Genomic DNA, 9373 nt, shown 5'->3' with positions numbered 1-9373 from the left:
CACACACACACACACACACACATATATATATATATACATACACACTCAGCTAGGGAGTTTCATTCTGTGCAGTCATGATTTGAGGCATAGCACTGCAATGTTGGAATTCTGTATTTAATATTAGAATCGAATGACTCAGCCCAGCAAAGGTAAACTGACTAGTATAATGTGACTATGGTGTATATATATATATATATATATATATATATAAAGCTAGGGAGTTTCATTCTGTGCAGTCATGATTTGAGGCATAGCACTGCAATGTTGGAATTCTTTATTTAATATTAGAATCGAATGACTCAGCCCAGCAAAGCTAAACAGACTAGTGTTAGGACCAGTCTTATTTTGGGACACCTTGAAAGTGGTGACTGGCTTAGCAGAATATGGCCATATTGTGTGACTAAGAACCCAACTTTATTTAAAGATATATAGGCTTAAAGTCTTGCACCATAAATATTTTCTTGTAAATGTTATAAACATGTGGATTCAAGTAATTGGATGTGCGCCAACCCTCTCTGTTGTTTTGTTATTGTTTTGGTCTTTTTGGCAGCACTCCCACAATATGTGTGCTAGTATTTTAAAAACTTAAAAATGTTTTTTTTTTTTTGTGGTGTGCTTAACCAACCCCCCCCTTGTGTTTATATATATATATATATATATATATATATATATATATATATATATATATATATATATATATATATATACACACACACATATATACACACAAACATATACATACATATATATATATATATATATATATATATATACTATATATATATATATATATATATATATATATATATATATGTGCTGTATACCATATCATAGCAATATAGTATGGCAATATTTCTTTATTTGGACTGCTTTCCAAACTGATTACATCAGACTGATTTTTCTTTTAGAAAATGTTGACATATCTGATACTTGATCCTACATATCTTTCAAGAATGTACCCAAGAGAATCTGCTCCTGGTTTACACTCTTGCTAAAGCAAACAGAATTGGTGCGTATATATATATATATATATATATATATATATATATATATATATACAGTATATATATATTAAAATGTGTCTGTCTTCATACAGACACCCAACTGCAGTTGTATATTAGATAAATGTAACTTGAGATACATAGAAAATAAAGTTCTTTAGCAAAATTAGATTTTTAACTCTTATGGTTACAACTATAAACTTTGCAAGGGAATTCAGATTTATTGGATTTGGAGTAGATTCTTTTGTTCACACCGAAGTTCAATTTTTCCATTTTATATAATATAACAAAAAATGTTTTGTAACTTACAACACATTTTTGTTATATTATATAAAATGGAAAAATTGAACTTCGTTGTGAACAAAAGAATCTACTCCAAATCCAATAAATCTGAATTCCCTTGCAAAGTTTATAGTAATGGTTTTTCAAATTCAAACCTATTCCAAATCTCACAACTATCCAGTTACCTTAACACTTACAAGCCGGCCCTGCCTCCTCCTCACCTCGGTGTTCCACTTCCAGTGATAGTTCCAACTTCCAAGTTTCCAGGGCAGGCGCTCCCCACCTACATCCACCACTGCGCGTGTGTATTGGCACTGCTCAAGTAGACAGAGCCGCGGCGGCAGAACCAGAGGGGGTGGGGATATATGACAATGACATACGTCATTTCTCTGCTCCCCTCCCTCATAACTGGCACCTCTGGTCTGGAATCTGTCTGGCCCGCCCTTGACCCCTTTGGGATTCGGGAATCATCTTTATTATTTGAGTGGAGACACTCACAGACTTTATGCCGCCCGCTGAGCTGACAGAGGGGAATGTTCACACACAGTGCACAGACAGTGTGAAGGCAGGCAGGAGCTATAATAATAATAGTCACTGACTGAACTGCCGCCCCCTGCCAAGTGCCGCCTGGGTCCGTGGGACCCTGTTGGTCCCATTGATAAGCCAGCCCTGCCTAGACTGATAAAGACACATGCACGTTCCTGAGCTCTTATCAGCTTACGTAGCTTTACTCTTAACAAAGGATATCAAAAGAACAAAGCAAATATCATAATAGAAGTAAATTGGAAAGTTCTTTAAAATCGCATGTTCTATCTGAATCATGAAAGTTTAATTTTGACTTTACTGACCCTTTAAGAAAATTCAGTCACGTTTTCTAGATGAATCCAATACTACTGTAAATAACTAGGGTGCTGCTTTCACGAAATGGGGGACATCTATTACACATAACACAGCAGGAACACTGGAACAAATGCAGCAAAGTAGAGTAACAAAACAGGGACCAAATAGGCTAGGCATTACAAACAGAAAGGGGAATATCAATCTGTCAAGGTCAAAACAGCTCACAATATTAATCCAAAATGTCAGAGTAATGTGTCAAGGAAAACCCAGTCAAGCTAAGAGTCAAAATATGAATCCAAATTATCAGGGAGAAGAGACGCACAAATCCAAATGATCAGAATAGGAAATGTATACTTCTTTGAGATATTGTGGGGATAAAACCATGAGAGTAAAATCATCCATTAAATAAAAGTAAGCGATATAGGGGCCGATTTATTATATGGCGGGAGGACATGATTCGCTGTAGCAAATTATGTCTGCACCCAGATCGATAAATGCCGACAGCATACGCTGTCGGCATTTATCATTGCACAACCATTTCTTATGAAATGCTTGTGCAATGCCGCCCCCTGCACTTCGCGACCAATCGGCCGCTAGCAGGGGATGTTAATCATCCCAGTCGTATCCGATCGGGATGATTGCAGCCCGCCACCTCAGAGGTGTTGGATGAGTTAAGGAGCAGTGTTCTGATTCCGGCGAGCCTGAAGGCATGCTTCAGAATGAGCAGCATATGCTGCTTAGTAAATCGGTCCAATAGAATTATTGTATAGAAAATTAGTAAATCTAGGCTTTCTCCCAGAAGTACTCCGTATACATTGTTACCAGTGCACCAGGGAACTCTGGGTAAGATATGCAAATTTATATGCAAATATATGCAAATTTGATATACAATATTTTGTTTTTTGCACAGCAGTCCCCTTTATGGGGTAGGATGCAACAAGAGAAACCACTTATGACAGCTGTTTTACACTCTTATCAGCAGAAGGTAGGTTTAAATTGCTGCACCCCAGGCTCATTAGAATCTGCCAGACGCACAGCACAATGTAATACAAAAAGCACAGTACACACTATTACTACAACAACAACAAAAACACAGATATGACACACATTATCTGAATTATGAAAGTTTAATTTTGACTATATAGTGTCCCTTTAATTTCAGAAAAAAATCATGCATTTAATACACAACACTTTTTTGCCAGTAAAATAATTATTTTAATGCTACATACACAGTAGAACTTCACCAGGACACTCAGAACGTTTAATGATATAAACATTTCGAACATGATACATAGATGTATTAATATTCATGTTGATAACAACCAGATGCTTATCTAGTCAGCTTTTGTTTAAATGAGTCATAAAGTTGGTTGGGGGATGAAAACAGATGTAATTCATTAAATCTCTGTCCTCATCAAATGAAAATGAAAGACAGATTTTTGATAATGCTTCAGTTGCTGACACAGCAGTATTTCCAGTAGGGCTGCAACTAACGATTATTTTCATAATTGATTAATCGGCCGATTATTTTTTCGAATAATCAACTAATTGGATAAAAAACACATTTTTTTTATATTTGAAATAAAATCCAAGCTATTTTTCCTGCAGCAGATAAGAGGCGCTCAGATGGTGATGAGGGGCATGAGATGCATGGTTTTGCCAATTTCCCAAAGGTAGGATATTTATCTTTGTTAACTCTCCCCCAATGCAAGGCGCCTCTTAACAAATTAGGCCTGGACTTCATTCCAACATAAAAAATATCTTGAATATATATATATATATATATATATATATATATATATATATACAATGGTAAATAACCAGCTATAAGGTTAGGGAAAAATAGCTAGTGCACTCTTAAAATAACAGATACATACTTATAGAGGTTGAAATTGGTGCATATCACAATTTATTAAAAGTATAAAAAACAAAAAAAGTAAAAAGTGCTAAGGACTATATATCAATAACAGGACAAAGCCTTACACATTTATCTATACAGTACATATAATCAGCAAGCAATCCAATAATAATTCTGCAAACAGATAAAAGTGCACATCAATTCAAATAACAACTTCCATTAATCTAGGGCTAGGTGTAAATAACAAGCTTGGCACTATATCATGCAAAGCATAGTCCCACATCACCTGATTTATTATAAACAATCCAAAGGATGACTCCTATTTATTTTTGGGTTGCACATAAGACAGGAGTAGCAGTAAACTTAAAAAAACATTATACTGTCTGGAAAAAGTAAAATGTAAACATCTGTAGACGTCCTTTAGGTTAAGGACATAACCATAGAATACAATACCATGTGCAGGAGCTCATTGGAGTGAATCAGTTGCTGCTGTGCTTAGACCAACTAATTGCAAACCAACTAATCGATTATGAGATTCGTTGACAACTATTTTCATAATCGATTATATTGATTAGTTGTTGCATTAGTAAATGGATTGAATGAAATTACTGCAACTGCATCCAATTGACAATCAAGAAACTGAGTATATGCTCAAAAATTTAATTCTCCATAAAAGCTTAGCTTTACAAGTGGAGAACAAAAATGTTAGTGCTATGGGCTCGATTTATCAAGCAAGGGCGGGACAGGGGCGGACATAATAACGCCTGTCCACCACAGTTCGCCTCTGATGGGCAGCAATCCTGCCCTCTGCCCGCTTACAGACAATCACACATGGGCAGGAGCTGTCAATCTCCCCGGTCGGACAAGACCGGAAAGATTGAAATTCTCCACCTAAGAGGTGAAGTCAGAAGAGGATAGGGAAGCAGTGGCCTGATAAGCACTGTTTGATAAATCATGACTGCCGGTTCTCTTGTGAGAACCTGGAGTCATAGGGAGGCGAAGGACTTGATAAATCGAGCCCTATGGGTTAACATTGCTCAAGCACAATAAATAATGCTTCTAATTTTGAGCTCAAGTCTAAAGCTATTTTCCTATGATTCATAGTCAAGTGTGCACTAACATCTGCATGTCAGAGAGCTTGCGCTAAATCCCTTACATAGACTTCTACGGGGGTACACAGTAAAATTCATGTAAGATATCACTCTAGCACTAAGTTGATGGTGAGCTTAACTGGGCGTGCGGCAAACCAATGGCGCACAAGTAGTTTAGTTCTTTTCTATGCTATACTGTTAATAATAATGGTTTACTTTAGGTCAAATTACACTGGTATTTTTGATTGTACTTAAATGCAAGACTTAAAGGGGCATGAAACCCAAAAATTTCCTTTCATGATTCAGAAACAGCATACAATCTTAAACAACTTTCCAATTTACTCCTATGATCTAATTTGCTTTGTTCTCTTGGTACCCTTTTTCGAAAAGGCTTAGGAGCTGGGAGCTAGCTGCTGATTGGTGGATGCACGCATATGCCTCTTGTCATTGGTTTACAGATATGCTCAGCAATCTCACAGTAGTGCATTGCTGCACCTTCAAAAAAGGATACCCAGAGAATGAAGCAAAATTGATAAAAAAAAGTAAATGGGAAAGTTGTTTAAAATTGTTTGTTTCTATCTGAATCATGCTCTATCCGTTAAAAGTAGAGGGAGCTCTAAAAATGTTGTGGCTGTGCTAAAGGGACAGTCAACCCCAGAATTCTTGTTGTTTAAAAAGATAGATAATCCCTTTATTACCTATTCCCCAGGTTTGCATAACCAACACAGTTATATTAATACACATTTTACCTTGTATCTAAACCTCTGCAGACTGCCCCCTTATTTCAGTTCATTTGACAGACTTGTACTTTAGCCAATCAGTGCTCACTCCTCAGTAAATTCATGTGCATGAGCTCAATGTTATCTATGTGAAACACATGAACTAATGCCCTCTAGTGGTGAAAAACTGTCAAAATGCTTTCAGATTAGAGGCGGCCCTTAAGGTCTAAGAAATTAGCATATGAACCTCCTATGTTTAGCTTTCAATTAAGAATACCAAGAGAACAAAGCAAAATTGGTGATAAAAGTAACTTGGAAAGTTGTTTAAAATTACATGCCCTGGACTTCCGGTGGGCGGCTGTGAGCTTGTGTAGCTCTAAAGAAATCTTCTTCTAATCTCTGCTATACTGCCATCGTCCTATGCCATCTGCATCTCCCTTGACAGATAAGCTGTCCAGGAATCTCAAGCAGATAGAAGCACTTTCATCTCTTCTTCCCCGGAAGGCACTTTACTAGGCCATTTGGCATTTTGACGTGTTTCTTAGCGCCACATTGTGCTTAGCTCCATTTCAACTCATCAACCTCAAGAAATGGAAAGGCACATCACCAAAACATCAGGCTGCAACAAAGACATTCTTGCTGAATTAAAGGCCACTTTCCTGCCTAAGCTCACCCGACTCTTATCATCCTGTACTGAGCTATGCGAAATAGCAAAGATGAAGGAACGGCCTCTCCGACTTAGGGAGGCCATTTCCAACAGACATGCCCCTACCTTAAAAAGTATGGCTAACAATACTACACGCCACTTATGGGGAACAGTCGGCTGCCTTAAGACCCCTGCTCCGCCACAGAACAGACCAGCGGCAGGAATATCGGAGACCAGAGCAACTCCCTCCTGCCTGGACCTGTCAGAATCTGCCACGGAACTACTTATGGATTCAAAGAAGTATTTACCGAACCCTTATGCGTCTATGCAGGCATCTACCTCAGCTGTGGACATGGATCTAAGCCTAAGTTTAGTAGAGAAGACTGCACACAACGCCTCTTTTCCTGTAATAGAGGCAGAAAAACCCCACAGCTCCCAACTTGCCCACACCATTACATATGGAGATCGACAGGATCACTGTGCATGCATTGAGGATGGCACGTCTGTGGGACTAGTCGTCAACCCTGGAGCAGTTACAATAATTGTCACTGTGGTATTGGATCACAGTAACAAGATACGAGGTCCAAGCATGCAGAAATCATTCGGCCGCTGTCACTACAAGACAAGTTTTCCTGAGCTCCTATGTGGCAACGTATCAATTCAGAGATCAAGAATACTGGCAATCCGGATGTTCAACACATCGGCAACAGAGCCGTTTGCAGTTGCTTACAATCCTAGCCCCCACGTGGGAGGACAATTCATGGGACGTGCATTGGAAAAGGGGCATTGGCTGATAGGTGGTATAAGCAAAGCCACAACGGGTCAACTTATTCATATGTGTTGACAAACTGAGCCCCTGAAATAGAGGCACAATATAACTCACTTTGGTATGGGGTGGTATTGTTTTGATCGCCATTCAGCCTTAGACCTGTTGGCTGATTGTTTTGTTTAATAGTGTTTCTGGCTTGCTGTTGTGGCTGTTTTGACGAGTCCCTCAGACATCCCTGTAACAGTTTACTCCATCTACTCTACAAACAGACATTGGAAGATTTATGATGAACTTCGTCAATCTGTACTTATTCTTATCATTGACCATGTACTTGTTTTTTGTTTTTATGAAGGTAGATACACCTCTGTCAAATTGTATCTCATATAATGATCCTGCATAATGTAATATCTTTATACTTAAACTACTGCATCATGCGCCCTTGATTAGAGCTCACCCTCATGCCATGCAATGTTCCTGTTCTGGTTTTTTGGCATCGTTTCAGATTCTCTATAAATAAGCAATGCATATCTATTCACAATGTCATATATTAATCTTGGTATAGTAGGGATCAGGGGAAAACATCTTTGCATCCGCTTTTACAAGAACTTCAAAGAACTCAGTGTATAGAATGTGGAGGATAGGGTATTCTTAGATTCTAGCTAGGTATTACATGATATGGAACTAAACTACTGGATAGTTTATATCTTAAACTCCTTTATGTCGGAATTACTCTGATGAGGCACCCGGAATATAGTCTGGAATGTATACCTCTTTGGGTCTACTTTGCTAATTACATACATGATAAGTCTGAGAGTTCCATATACTTCTATTTCTGACATTGTATTACCCAGGGATACTCTCAGTAATTGGGCTTGGATTTGTCTACTACACTTTCTAACCCTGATGCACTACATTTAGTTAAACCTGACCACTATTGCCAGCCTTGTAGATATTTTGACTCCTATATATATATGGGCCCATGGAGGTAGTACTTTTTAAAATTAAATTAAACCACATTAATTTAGGGAATTCATCAAGCTACGTGCATCGCTGGTCGGCTCATGATCCTGATAATCATTGGGATCGTGCGGAGATTGTGAGGCTACATAAATTGCAGGCAGTTAACGTATCCCTACAATACGGTACGGACCTTGGCTTAGTAGATCTTAACCTTATAACCCTCTCCCACTTAGTTGGCTGCTAACCATTCAAATACCTAAGGGTCATTTTCCTCAAGAATACCATAGATGTCTATAAAGTTTGTCACAAACTGTGGGAATGGTTTGAATAGCTATGATGACAGTGAAGTTTTGTTTTGTTGTGTGCTGGGTTGTTTGTTATGTGTTATGTTTGTTTATGTTTTGTGTTTAATAAAAAAAAAAAAATAAGAGACGCAGGTGCAATGAGATGATACTCAACTAATTGTGCTATAACCCTCAATGCAAGGATTATCCCATATTATAACATTGCTCTTATTTCAAACTTGTAGATTTGATATGTAATATGTTCTATGAATAGAAGTTGCCATTTCACTTTGGTTCTAAGTATAGCAACTGTGACACTACTGATATTGTATTGATATTCAATGTGTTGTGCTCATTTCATAATATAAATTGTAAGGTTGCTGTAACTCTACCTGGCAATATGTGTACTTAATTAATTGTACCTGTGTTTCTTTAATAAAAAGAATTTAAAAAAAATAAAAAATAAAAATGGCATGCCCTATTTGAATCATGAAAGTTTTTTTTGGACTTGAGTGTCAATTTAAGCTGTTTTGGTTTCAATGTTTAATCATCCACTTGTAATACCAATTTGTGCGTTATTTTTAACCATGTGATATCAATTGTGCTCCACTTGTAATCCAGCCTAAAATGTTTAATTATGCATCGTTAAACAACTTTGCAATGCACTTTCATTATTTATTTTGTCTGCTTTTCCTGTAATTTAACATTAACATTTTTAGTGTCTCCACTTCCCACAAAGAGGATGAAGTGCATTCTGTGAAATGCAGAACCCCAATATCTGTACCTGCTGCACAGTGATTGCTTCATATGTGAAGAGGCTTGTTTATATTTTTCCCAAATTGGCCACATCAAAATAAGTAATGTAAACAGCATTCAAGAGACTTTTCCATGTCTAGAGCCTGTAAAACAATTCATACTTTTCT

The sequence above is a fragment of the Bombina bombina genome, unplaced genomic scaffold, assembly GCF_027579735.1.
Source record: "Bombina bombina isolate aBomBom1 unplaced genomic scaffold, aBomBom1.pri scaffold_763, whole genome shotgun sequence".
NCBI classification, from domain to species: Eukaryota; Metazoa; Chordata; class Amphibia; order Anura; family Bombinatoridae; genus Bombina; species Bombina bombina.
Note: the sequence above shows the minus strand (reverse complement) of the source record.